Below are 12,203 nucleotides of genomic sequence, written 5' to 3' on the forward strand. Positions count from 1 at the left end.
GGCCTGCTACAGCTGGTGGAGAACGCAGGCACTTTGAGCTCTCCCTCCAAGGATGCAAAAGGAGGCTCTTTTACAGCAGCTTCAGCTGCAACAGCAGCAGTTCCATCAGCTCCAGCTGCACCTACAGCAATTTCAAAGACACTTGCAGCGGCAACAACAGCAATTGCAAAAACAGCTGTAGCTGCAACAGCAGGAATTCTTGCAACAGCAAATGGAATGACAGTAGAACCTTGGTCAACAGGATGGAGACCTGTGCATCCCAGGAGTGAGCCTGGTGTTCTGTCCAAGATAGGGGCCAATCAATAACCCAGAAGTCTTCTTAGCCATGTTTGAACAAGTAGCAGAGTTGTACTAGTGGGCCTGGTGTCACCTGGGGTGTGTGGGTAGCCCTACTTCTTACGGAGGAAACACAAGCTGCTTATCATGCCTTAGGGTTGGAGGCAGCTTGAGACTACAGGACACTTAAGGCAGAAATTCTCGATCGCCTGGGCCTTACTGAGGAGGCCTACCAATGGTGGTTTAAAACCAAGGCCTGGGATCCACACATCTGTCCCTGAGCTATGGTTCAGAGACTAAAAGATTTATGTACCCAATTGCTCCACCCAGATACCTGATCAGTGGGGGAGATTGTGGAACGGGTGGTACTGGAGCAATTTTGCACTTTCCTCTTGGCAGAGATGCACAAGTGGGTGTATCACCTCCATGTGGTCACTCTAAAGGAAGCCACTAGGAGGGCAGAGGGCTTTCTGGGAGCAGAGCTTGAGTGTTAGGATCTCTGAGGGAGTCAGCCACTAAGTGGTAGGGGAAAACCCAGTGGGTGTGGGGTGTCTGCAGGGACATGGAGGGTGCCGGACCAAGCAGCAGCCCCATCATCTCCCCGACCCCAGCTCAGGGAGGGGCCAGCAACTGATTTTGCAGGACTCTGGTACCCCTAGAGCAACCCTGCAGTCTGCACAGAAGGCCAGATGCCCAACTAACCTGCTTCTGGTGCAGGGAGAAGGGGTACTGAGCCCAAGACTGCCCCCAGATGGGCTGTGGATATTCACTTAACTTATTGGACAAGGTTGGGGGGGGACCCTGATGTGAGGAGCTGTGTGGTCCCCATAAAGATCTGAGAGGTCTGTGTCAATGGGCTTGTAGACTCTAGCTCAGGCCAGACATTTGACCAGGCCTGAGCTATGTGAAAGTTGAAGACTTCCCAGTAGGGGAATGTACTTATGTGGCCTGCATCCATGAGGTCCCCCCACCCCTACCCTGTGGCATATCTGCTACTGACAGTTGGTGAGAGCAAGGGCCCTAACCAAGCAGAACCTACACTTCGGGAGATCTACCCTTTTTGGGACCCCCAGTTACTTGGGTCACAGCCCTGGTCATGCCAAGAACAGAGGCAGACTTGGCAAGAAGCCCTCCTTGGGCAACAGAAGCACTCAGGGAAAGGAGTTGTGGTCTGGTGTAATTTAGACCCTCTAAAAGGGGGAGGTAACATATCAGGGCCCACTGAGCCTTGCTCTGAGCCCAAACTGGGTCAGCTGTGGGTGACCCAGAATTTTTTGTGGGACCAGCAGGAAGACCCTGTTTTGTTTGCCTGTGTGGCCAATTAGCCCATTCTCGACCCTGCCTGACCAACCAGGATCCCCACTTTGAATTGCTTGGGGACTGGATGACTAAAGAACAGGCCATGGGAACTTGGCAGTCCCAGCTGTTGGTGATCCGGCTTTACTGCAACATCTGTCCAAACTTCCTTGGACACTTTCTTTAAGAAAGCAGACAAGACTCAAGAAAAACCTGCAGCCAAGACTCCTCAGAAGACTCCAGCCAAGAACCCTTCAAAAAGTCCAGTAAAGTCACCTCAAAAAAGTCCTTCCAAATCAATATGATTGCTATTTACAATATAAATACATTGATGTGGCTATGTTACTGACCTATAATTGATTGAGTACAAAATTCTGAGTTATTTTTTATGAAAATAGGGTATTGGGTCCTTCCAAATCAATATGATTGCTATTTACAATATAAATACATTAATGTAGCTATATTACTCATCTGTAATTGATTGAGTACAAAATTATGGGTTATTTTTGGTGAAAACAGGGTAAGTCCGAGGGCTGCCTGTATTACATGGGAGGCAGCCCTGAGGGGTGCTGGACTTACTGTAGGAATCATGGCAGTTCCAGGTCTCCACTGCACAAAATGTTGTCCAATATGTCCTTGTGGCAGGGCACTGTTGGTGCCTGACACTTTAAGGACTCAGCTGAGCAGCCAGCAGGTGCTTGATTGTGGTGGCCATTTTAGATCTCTGGCTGCCTATATAAACAGAGCAATATTCCCTGGCTGCAAGGCTGCATGCAACAACTTGGAGGTAAGGGCAGGAGCTGTAGGGGATGGTTTGGAGACTCCTAGTCCTGGGCATGACCTAAAACTGCACCCTGCTGGGAGTGGGTAACCTGGTGGGGGCTCTCAGTGGTGTGGGAGCCTCCAGGAAATACGAGGTTAGTTACCACCCCAGTGAAAGGTGTGTCAGGGTGTCTTAATAACCCCAGCTCCCAGAACTGGGTGGGTTACCCCCTAGTAAGGTCCAGAAGGTGGACCCAGGAGAGAGAGTGGGGCTATAGACTAAGAAGCCCGACTTGAAATCCCTTGATTGGTCAGTGCTGGGGCCAGGATCAGAAGGGTCAAAGAGCCACAGGCCCACCACAAGGGACACTCAGAGCCAAGGGCCCAGGGTTCTGACTGGTCTGGAGGTGAGGCCTGGGCCTGTGTAGCCAAAGGTCCCAGTGGGACCACACCCATACGGGGGAACAGCTCAGGGAGCTAAGTAGCCTAGAATGAAGGTGGGGTAGGCCACCTGAGTGGAGGGATCTTGTAGTGGTCTAGACTGGAGGATTCTGGGACCCAGTGTGGGGCCAGTAAGGTTAAGATCCATGGATGCCATCTGTGAGGCTTGGGCTGTGGTGTAGGGGAGAAACAGAGCCACAGATAGTGCCCCCTGGCATCAGGACAAGAAATGGGCAGCCTCCCACCTAATTAACATCCTAATTAAATATCATCAAGGCATTGCAAGCGAAAAGGTGGGTGGTTGGCCCAGAAACAGGTGGGCAGGTCATTGGTAGACTGGCCCCGAGAAGGCCGCCCCCCGCCGTTACAGTTCTAAAGTTACATGAACAACTGGATCTGGTGGGGATGCTCACCAAAGCAAATCTGGAAGTTGTCCAGAACAAGCAAGAACAACATTATAATAAAGGGGCCTGACTGCAGATATATCAGCCAGGAGACCAAGTGATACTCTTGCTGCCATCATCAGAGAGTAAATTATTGGTAAAATGGCAAGACCCATTCAAAGTGCTACAGCTCATTGGGCAAGTTGCCTATGAAATACACCTTATAGGGAAGCATTGTGAGTCACAGGTGTACTATGTCAACCTCTTAAAACCCTGGATTAGCCAAGAAGTCTGTCTGATGTCCCAATAAACTGGGTGGTTTATTACTGATATTAGCTAGCCAAATAGGAAGGATTTTACCTGTCTTTTTGTTGAGGGTACTGGGGATTGTACCAGGGTCTATACCTTGTCTATCAGAGGCCAGGTCTTGCCGTTGCCCAGGATATAGCCTAGATACTTGGTCTCAGTCTTGCCTAGGTGACACTTGGTTGGGCTGATCATAAGTCTTGCCGTATGGATTGATTGTAGGACTGCCCTTACTCCTTGAATTCTCCGGTTTGCAGCCCTCAAACCCCCCTAACTGATCTCCTGTGAAAGGGGGCCCCGCAATAGGTGCAGGGGTCACTGGAGTGTGTAACCACATTTGGAGAGATAAAATGTTTGCTCTGCCGTGTCCTGGTCCTACATTCCCCAGACATGCAGAAAGAATTTATAATGCAAACAGAGGCTTCAGAATATGGTCTCAGGGAAGTACTCACATAGGAATTCAAAGAGAGGGCACACCCCTTTATGTTCCCAAGCCGGAAGCTCCTTCCCCGAGAACAAAAATATGCAATGATTGAAAAGGAGTGTCTGGTGATTAAATGGGCCATAGAGACCCTCCAATACTATTTCTTGGGGACCCACTTCTGATTAGTTACTGATCATGTCAATCATTTTCATCCACTTAACTTCAAGAGAGGGGTTCATCCCTTAGAGAAGGGGCAAATGGGGAAATAAGGCCATAGCTTGGATAAATTTTTCTCTTATGACTCAAAATGGGGTTTATAATCAAGACAGAAGATATAGTTATTCCTTAGTCTCATTTTCTTCTATCTATTCTAGGAGAATAGATAGATTAGAAGACCAAAAATGTCATTCCTGCTCTTCAGCACATTCCATTTGTAATGTCTCCTGGAGGGTTTCCTAGAGTAAGTTCTTTTCAAACACATCTTTGATATCTCTCATTATACACGAGACTCTTTCAAATAAGATTATAGCATAATATGCTAGATATAAAAGACAAAGTCAATATCATATATCCTTGGTCTAGACCATCTCTGGGAAATCTGATGACAACATGGGCTTGGTTGAGGAAGAGCTGACTGAAGGCCAGGACCTCTTTGCTACACATGAAACTGGCTGAGTACAGGAGGATCAAAAAAATCATGAAGTGGACCTATACATCTAGCCTTCTATTTGTGGCTACACACAGTCTTCTAGTCCTGAGTACACTGAGCCTTGCAGAAGACAACTCGAACAATAAGCAATTTGGCTTATTACATTTGCCTTCATTATAATACCTGTGTAGCAGGGGGCCTTCTTGGGGCTGATTTTCTTGTGGCCTGCCCACCTGTTTCTGGGCTAGCCACCCACCTTCTCGTCTGCCACACCTTGTTGTTAATTAATTAGTTAATTAAGCAGGAGGCTGCTCATTTCTTGCCCCAATGCCAGGGGGCGCTACCTGTGGCTCTGTTGCTCCCCTAGACCGCAGCCGAAGCCTTGCAGATGACATCCAGCTGTTGTCAATATCACCGGCCCCACACTGGGCCCCAGAATCCTGCTATTCAAACCCCACCTGGGGTTCCATTCAGGCGGCCTATGATGCCTTCATTCCAGGCTGCATAGCTCCCTGAGCTGCTTCCCCCTTATGGGTGTGGTCCCCCCGGGACCTTTGGCTCTATTGGCCCTGGTGCACCTCCAGGCCAGTCGGAACCCCAGGCCCTCAGCTCTTGGGCATCATTCGCAGTGGGCCCCTGGCCCTTAACCCTTCTTGTCCTGGCCCCAGCACTGACCAGTCAGGGGATGTCAAGACAGGTTTGAGTCTATGGCCTGACTCTGTCACTGGGGTCCACCTTCCAGACCCTACAAAGGGGGTAACCCACTCGGTTGTGGGAGCTGGGGCTAAGGTGCCCCGATCTGCCTTTCACCGGGGTGGTAACTGGTCTGGCACTTCCTGGGGGCTCCCACACCACTGAGAGCCCCACCAGGCCACCCACTTCCGGCAGCGTGCAGTTTTAGGTCAAACCCAGGACCATGAGCCTCCTGACCATCCGCTACAGCTCCTCCTGTTTATATTGTACTAAGGAAAAGGAATGGGTTGTGTTAAAAGGAATATTCTAATATTATAAAAGCCTAAGTCTGTCTGTCTATCCATAATGCTTTATTTGTGCTCTGATTGGCTGACAAACAGCCAATCAGAGCGTGAAGAAGCATTCTGACAGAAGGGAGCCTGCCGCCATGATGGTGGGGACACAAGGGATGAAGTGTGTGTGTGTGGGGGGGAGCCCTGCTCCCTGGAGACAGCAGCAACAGAGTGGACAGAAGAGGGGGGAGTGGGCCTCTCTTCAGGTAACGTGGGGGCGGGAGTGAGCCTAGGCCCAATGCGGGGTGGCGGGGTGGGCCTGGACCCCAAGCAGCAGGAGGGAAGGGGGAGTGGGCCTGGACAGGGGTGGGGACCCAGGGCTACATTCCTGCCCATTTCCACCCCGCACCCCACCCCATCCTTCTTGATGGGCAATTGGCTAGTGATAGATAAAAGTAAAAGAAAAATGAAAATACTGAAATGCTAACCATGCTGTAACTATCAATTATATTCCCACTGTATTAACTATACCCACTCTAAGTAATATTATTGGTCATGTTACCAAACAGAATAGAAATATAAGTGCAACCCCATATTTTACCGTCAGGTTTCATCTCATTAGTATTTGCATACTGCCGCCTATGCTAGAGCTCTTTAGGACTGATTAAAGAAAAAGTTACAGTTGATGCTAAAATAAATGTCACAGGTCAAATCATCACTTGGATACTGATGCCTTTTCCTTCGACGTCCTGTGAGCTGTGATCTGATTTTACACACAAGTCTGTCTCAGACTCAGTCTTCACAGTTTTCTGAGTACTTTGTTTTGAGCAAAGTGTTCTGCTACAGTGAGAGCAGTGACCACTCAGAATGGAGCAAAGCCCTGTTTTGCTCAAATTCTGAACTTAATTTCCTTATTAAGGAAGACTGACAGTCCTCCCATTCTTTCTGAACCATATTCTGAGGGCTGTGCCTCTCCTTTTTCCTCTGGCCAGAGCTGGCCAGACTGGCCTTCTTTCTTCCTGCTTGCTCTGTTTGGGGGCTGGTGATTGCCTGGCTGGGGAGACAGGTTGCTTTCTGCCTAGTACTGTCTGTAGCCAAATTGTTTTTGGAAAATGTAGCAAAAAGGTGAAGCTGGACACTTATAATCAGCTGTACTTCTCTCAGTAGAAAAGGGAAAAGGATTTGCCTCTCTTGTGCTCTTCAAATTGAAAGTAAAACTTCCTTCCCTTCCCTCCAAAATATGTTTAGGTTGGATAAACATATCCAGAATGACCATATGTATACAGTTTGGATGCAATTTGCTGCCTAGGCAGACCAATGAGACTCCTCCCCCAGGAACTTCTCTTCTTCTATGACCAAAATGTTTACAATCTAAATAGCACCCTGACCTAAATAGACAAAGACTATCAGGGGAAACTGACAAGAGAAAGAAAAGACTAACTCAAGGTCACCCAGTACATCAGCAGCAAAGTTAGGAATGGAATCCAGGTGTCTTGCCTCTCAGGTCAACCTGCTATTGTCAGGTTCCCAAGCACCTCAGGCAGTGAAGTTTGGTTTCCTGTCCTCTGTCTCTGTGTTGCTACATATCTGTAGGAGTGTCTTTTTGCAAGCCCCTGAAAAAACAAGGAAGTTATAACTGGTGGGAAGAGAAAATTGTGTGATATGACTGGAAAAGTAATTTCTCTATATCTGTAAGGAAAACAATGGCATTTTAGCAGCACTCATTTCACTGCTGGACTTGAAATGGTCCTGGAGAGTCTATCCACAAAGATGCAACTGCATGTGAATAACTATGATGTAACAAATATACAAAAACAGATCCAGCATTTTGTAAATGAGATCACAGGAACAGTTATCGGCACTGTAGGGGTGGCTGCACCCCCTTCCTAGCCTCTCCTGACCACCAGGGTGGGCAGACCATGTCACAGGAGCAGCAGTAGGGGATATTTTTTAAGTTCCTGAATCAGGTAAGAGTCCCCACCCCCACCTCAGCACCCCTTCTCTTCCCCTCCATGCACAGTGGTACATCCCTTCCCATTCCCTGCCCCAGTGCCCACTGCTGCTGCTATCCCTGACTGACCCAGAGGTTCTGGGAGGTCCAGAGCTGCACCTGCCCTAGGCTGTATGGTGAGCTGGGCTCAAGGAAAGTGGCAGTGTTGGAAGCAGTGGGCAGGTTCCCCCATCCTGAGCCTGCTCCTGGGCTGGGGGAACACCCGGGCGGATTGGGCAGACAGGAGAAACCTGACTGTTGTCAGTTGTGCCACTGTTCCCAGCTGAGCCCAGCCCTTGCACAGCTCAGCTAGAAAGGGGCAGGAGCATCTCTGGTCAGCAGCGGATAACAGGGACAGTGGCAACATTGAACAGGGGAGGCAGGGAATGGGAGGAGAAGGGCTGTGTGATTGAGCACAGAGTGGAAGGAAGAGTGGGAGAATACTTACCTGCTAAGAGGACTTAAAAAAATTCCTTGACTACCGCTCCCATGGCATGGTCCAAAAGGAGAAGGTAGCAAAGAGGTGACCATGCCACTCTGGATCTTCCCCTGCAGATATATTAATTTTAAAGTATTACATAATTTACATATTGATTGTTTGTTAAAAAAGAAATAATTTAACCTTTAATATAATATGGTCTATCTTCCACTTTTTACTTAATCCAGTAGGACACTTGTTTGTGAAAGAAACACAGTATTTTGTCATTGATTACTTTAGGTTTTAAAACTATATTTTAAAAATACAATTAAAAAATCCCCACTTCTTAATCAGATTGTAGAAGAGTAGAGTAGAAGGCGGGCCCATACTTTCTTGTAAAGAGAATAACAATACAATAGTTCTGCTATATGGGTTTCAAGATTTTAAAAAATGTACTTAAATCAACAACAGAGAAACAAGAGTAATTTCGTTATGCTCTTGGGATTAATACAGTTACTGGAAAATCATTTTTTTTCTTTGGGTCTAACTGCAGTACCTCTATTGTTTTCTGTCTGTAATTAAGTTACACTAAGTTGCTGCTCTGATTGATGCTTAACACAGATGTGCTACTAGAGCACAGGATCCAGCCAAGAGCATCTCCAAACTGGACAGCAGAGTGATCGGGGGATAGATGGAAGTTAAGCAGCAATTTCGATGATATGTCTGTGTCTAGTTATCCCTGCATCTAGTTATCTACATCTAGAATTCCATTTTGATTTTGATAACATAGTGCTATATTTCAGCCTCCCTTGGGAATCTAACCTTTAGTGTGGTTTTGACCATTCACTGTGTAGCAAGAGATCAACACCTTGACTGGCTGAAAAGCTCTGACAGAGCCAGCACGGGCTATCAGCAGTGAGTGGCTCTATTAAGTGGAAGAAAGAGTTTGCTAACAGCAGAGCCATTGACCTTGAATGACTCTGTCCCCAGAGCTAAAGGGCTTGGAGCCTGAGAATTCCCCAATGGACCACAGAGGCAAGAGTGTCAGAGGTTGCTTTAAAAGAATGCTCTCTCAGTCAAAGGTGGCCATTCCCTTGCCAGCTACAGGATGGGCAGGCCAAGAAGGCCAAAAGCACTGAGTGGCCTAATGAGTGTAGATCATCCCCAGGAAGAGTGGCAAAGATCCTGAGGGGGATGAACCGAGGTATTTGGTGATTTCCAAAGATCTGTAATTCTCTTGTGCTTTTTAAAAATCAAGTATGTATGCAAAACCTGTTTCTTCACTTTATTTGCATTGTCCTTGAAAGGTGTCAGTAGGAAATCAGAACTCCTACAGCCAGGGAAACTCTGAGAAAAACATGTCTAACCAACTGAGGGGTTGGGAAAACCTAGGTAATACTGAACAAGAGAGATTCAGAGCTAGGAATAGTAATCACACACTACTGAGACTGGGACAGCAGTTAAAAAGGAAGTGCGTTTTAAAGCTTGTGGGAGACCGGAGAGAGAAGGCAGGCGTGGGCCAAGTTCTGACAAGTGAAATCTTCCTTCTTGTTCTAGAACTTCTGAGTCAATAGCAGCTGTAGTTTTAACCACCTTTAACAATACGGGAGAGTCAAAGATTTCACGGAACCATTTCTACCAGTGGTGCTCAACCGTCCAGCCCCATGTCCTGGACACATGGGTGACTGTTGCCTCCCAAATCTGGGGGAGCACCAGATCGCCAATGGTAGGGGGACCCCAGCGGCTGATAGCTGACTAAGTGGGGGGGTCCGGTTTCATGGCTGGTGCTTACAGAGGGTGCACGGCTGATCTCAGGGGGGGCGGCATGTGCACCCGCATGCACCCCCTATGTGTCGCCAATGCCTGGGTACATGGTGCAGGGCTACTCCATGGGCTGGATCTAACATGGCGTCAGTGATTGGGGTTGGTTTGCAGGTACTATCTATCTATGTAGTGACACCGTACAATGGTTTCAGCATAATCCAGCACAACCTAGTTTGCAGAGCTGCATCATCTGATCTACAGGGCCAGAGGTTGAGCTGGATTTGACCTGTGGGCTGGAGGTTGAGCACCTTAATTCAAACTCTCTCTCTCTCATGTTAAAAATGACTAAAACATAATTATCGTTGTCCTCAATCATGAGAAGCAATTTCTGGAGTAACTCCTATCATTCAACCTTTAAATTATACTTTCTTTCAGCTAAGCCTTGAATTACTGACAGAATTTAGAACATTTTTCATTTTGTAGCATCAATTTGGGTTCACTAGGGTTCACTAGGGTCAAATGGTCATATATCAAATAATCAATTTCCTAATCACCTCAGGGGAGGGGAGAAAGAAACAAGGAGCATTAATAAAAGTTGATCTCTTCTAAATGTGATGCTTCCCTTTCCCAGCTATGATTTTTCTATTTTTTAAAATCTTTTCTTATCTTATCTTTATTAAATCTCCAAGTTCAAGGCCATGAAGGACCTGAAGTCTCTCCTTTTCTGTTAACACTTTGCCAGTGAGCAAAGGGATAAGGGGCTGACATCTGAAGCACCCATTCCTTTACTCATTAGAGGTTGGTGTCGTAAAGAGCAAATGATACTGAGTAAGAGATTGACTAACAACACACTCTGGTACTCTTTAAAATTCATTGGGGTACCCATCCACTTTCACTCTGCAAAAGGCATTTAAGCAGTAGAAGATAACAGTGCAGAACCACATTATTTGCAGAGTTATATTTAGGGTTACCATATTTCCAGTTCCAAAAAAGAGGACACCTGTCATGTGGGAGAGGGGGATATATGATTGTGGGGGCAGTGATATGTTGGTGCCCTGCCTGTGCCTATTCTGTTGGCTCTCACTCCCAAGCCACAGCCCCACCCCCCCGCCGTGCTGCTGCCACTCAATCCTGACCCGCAGCCCCCTGCTCCATCCAGGCCTGCAGCATCTCCCAGCTGCCCCACCCCTGTGAGCACAGGCACTAGCCCCAGCGCTGCAGGCCAGGCCACACAGCTCTCTGTAGTCCCTGCTGGAGGGGCAAACACATCTACCTTGCCTTCCTTGCCCTGCTGCATCCCCAGTGATTTGACAGCTTCCCCCAGCACTGGAAGGCACCTGCACCCCTCACACACCCATCCCTTATACACACCCTGCCACACACATGCACACAGCCCCCCAGACAGTCCCTAAGCCCTTGACCTCCAACCCCTGCCCCCTATAGACTTACCTGCATGTAGCTGTCAGGGCTGCTTTCACCACTCTGCCTGGCTGCATGCCAGCCACGTGTGTGTACGCCCTGCCTCCAATTGCCCTTCCTTCAATCCCTTCAGCCTCAAGCAATCCTTGTTAGAGCAAACCAGGAAAATCTTTGAAGCTGAGCTGACTAAAATCCCAGACATTTGATCATATTTAAAAAAACTGCCTGGACGGAGATTGGAGGATCCACAAAGAGACCATGTCCAGGAAAATCTGGACACATAGTAACCCTAGTTATGTTCTTTACCAAACTTTCTTTGGGTTTGCCATCTAGCCTGGGGAAACAGAGCCATAGCAAATAGCTGTGCAAGACTGCTGAAGCACAACAGCATTTTGCTATTATTTTTATTTAAAAGAGTTCCAATTCTCTGATCAGCTGCACAGGACTGCTGATAAGCTCCAGCTCATGAGAAGAATGCTCTTGGAAGTAAAAGCCACAGCAAAGAGATGAGCAATTTGTCCTTAATTTAGCAACCAGGTGTGAGTTAAGCAGGTTGCAAACCACTGAGATAGGAAGGATCTGGACCTACGATTTATGTTTCTCCACTGGTGACAAAGAGCACTGTGAAGCCTGCCACCTGGTGGCTGGATTCATTATATCTACTGATATGTGAATTAAACCTCAAGATTGGTAAACCTGAAAGCTATAGCTCTGCTGGATGAGCCAAAGGGGAGCCTCCCTGTGGCTGATACATCTGAGTTAAGCTTGTCTTATCTGGAAACCAATCTTATCTGAATTCCTTATTTTGGGAAGGATCCAGGATTTGGTGAAAGGGGTGTGGGAGCAGTTACAGTGCTGCAGGTGGCTGCACCCCCCAATCCCATCCCACCCCTAACACCAGGGCAGGGAACCCACATGGAAGAAGCACCTGCCAAGTTCCCCAATCAGCTAACAATCTTTCCCTTCCCCTCTGTGCACAGGGGTATGATCCCCATCCTTCAGTCCCATTCTACCTGCCCCCACTGAGACTGCTATTCTTGCTGTCTGGATGGTGCAAGGAGGTTCCAGAGCAGCTCTTTCCCACTCCAGCTGGTCTGCACATAAAACCAG

Source organism: Gavialis gangeticus, unplaced genomic scaffold, assembly GCF_001723915.1.
Source record: "Gavialis gangeticus isolate Ggan-Ray unplaced genomic scaffold, GavGan_comp1, whole genome shotgun sequence".
Lineage (NCBI taxonomy): Eukaryota > Metazoa > Chordata > Crocodylia > Gavialidae > Gavialis > Gavialis gangeticus.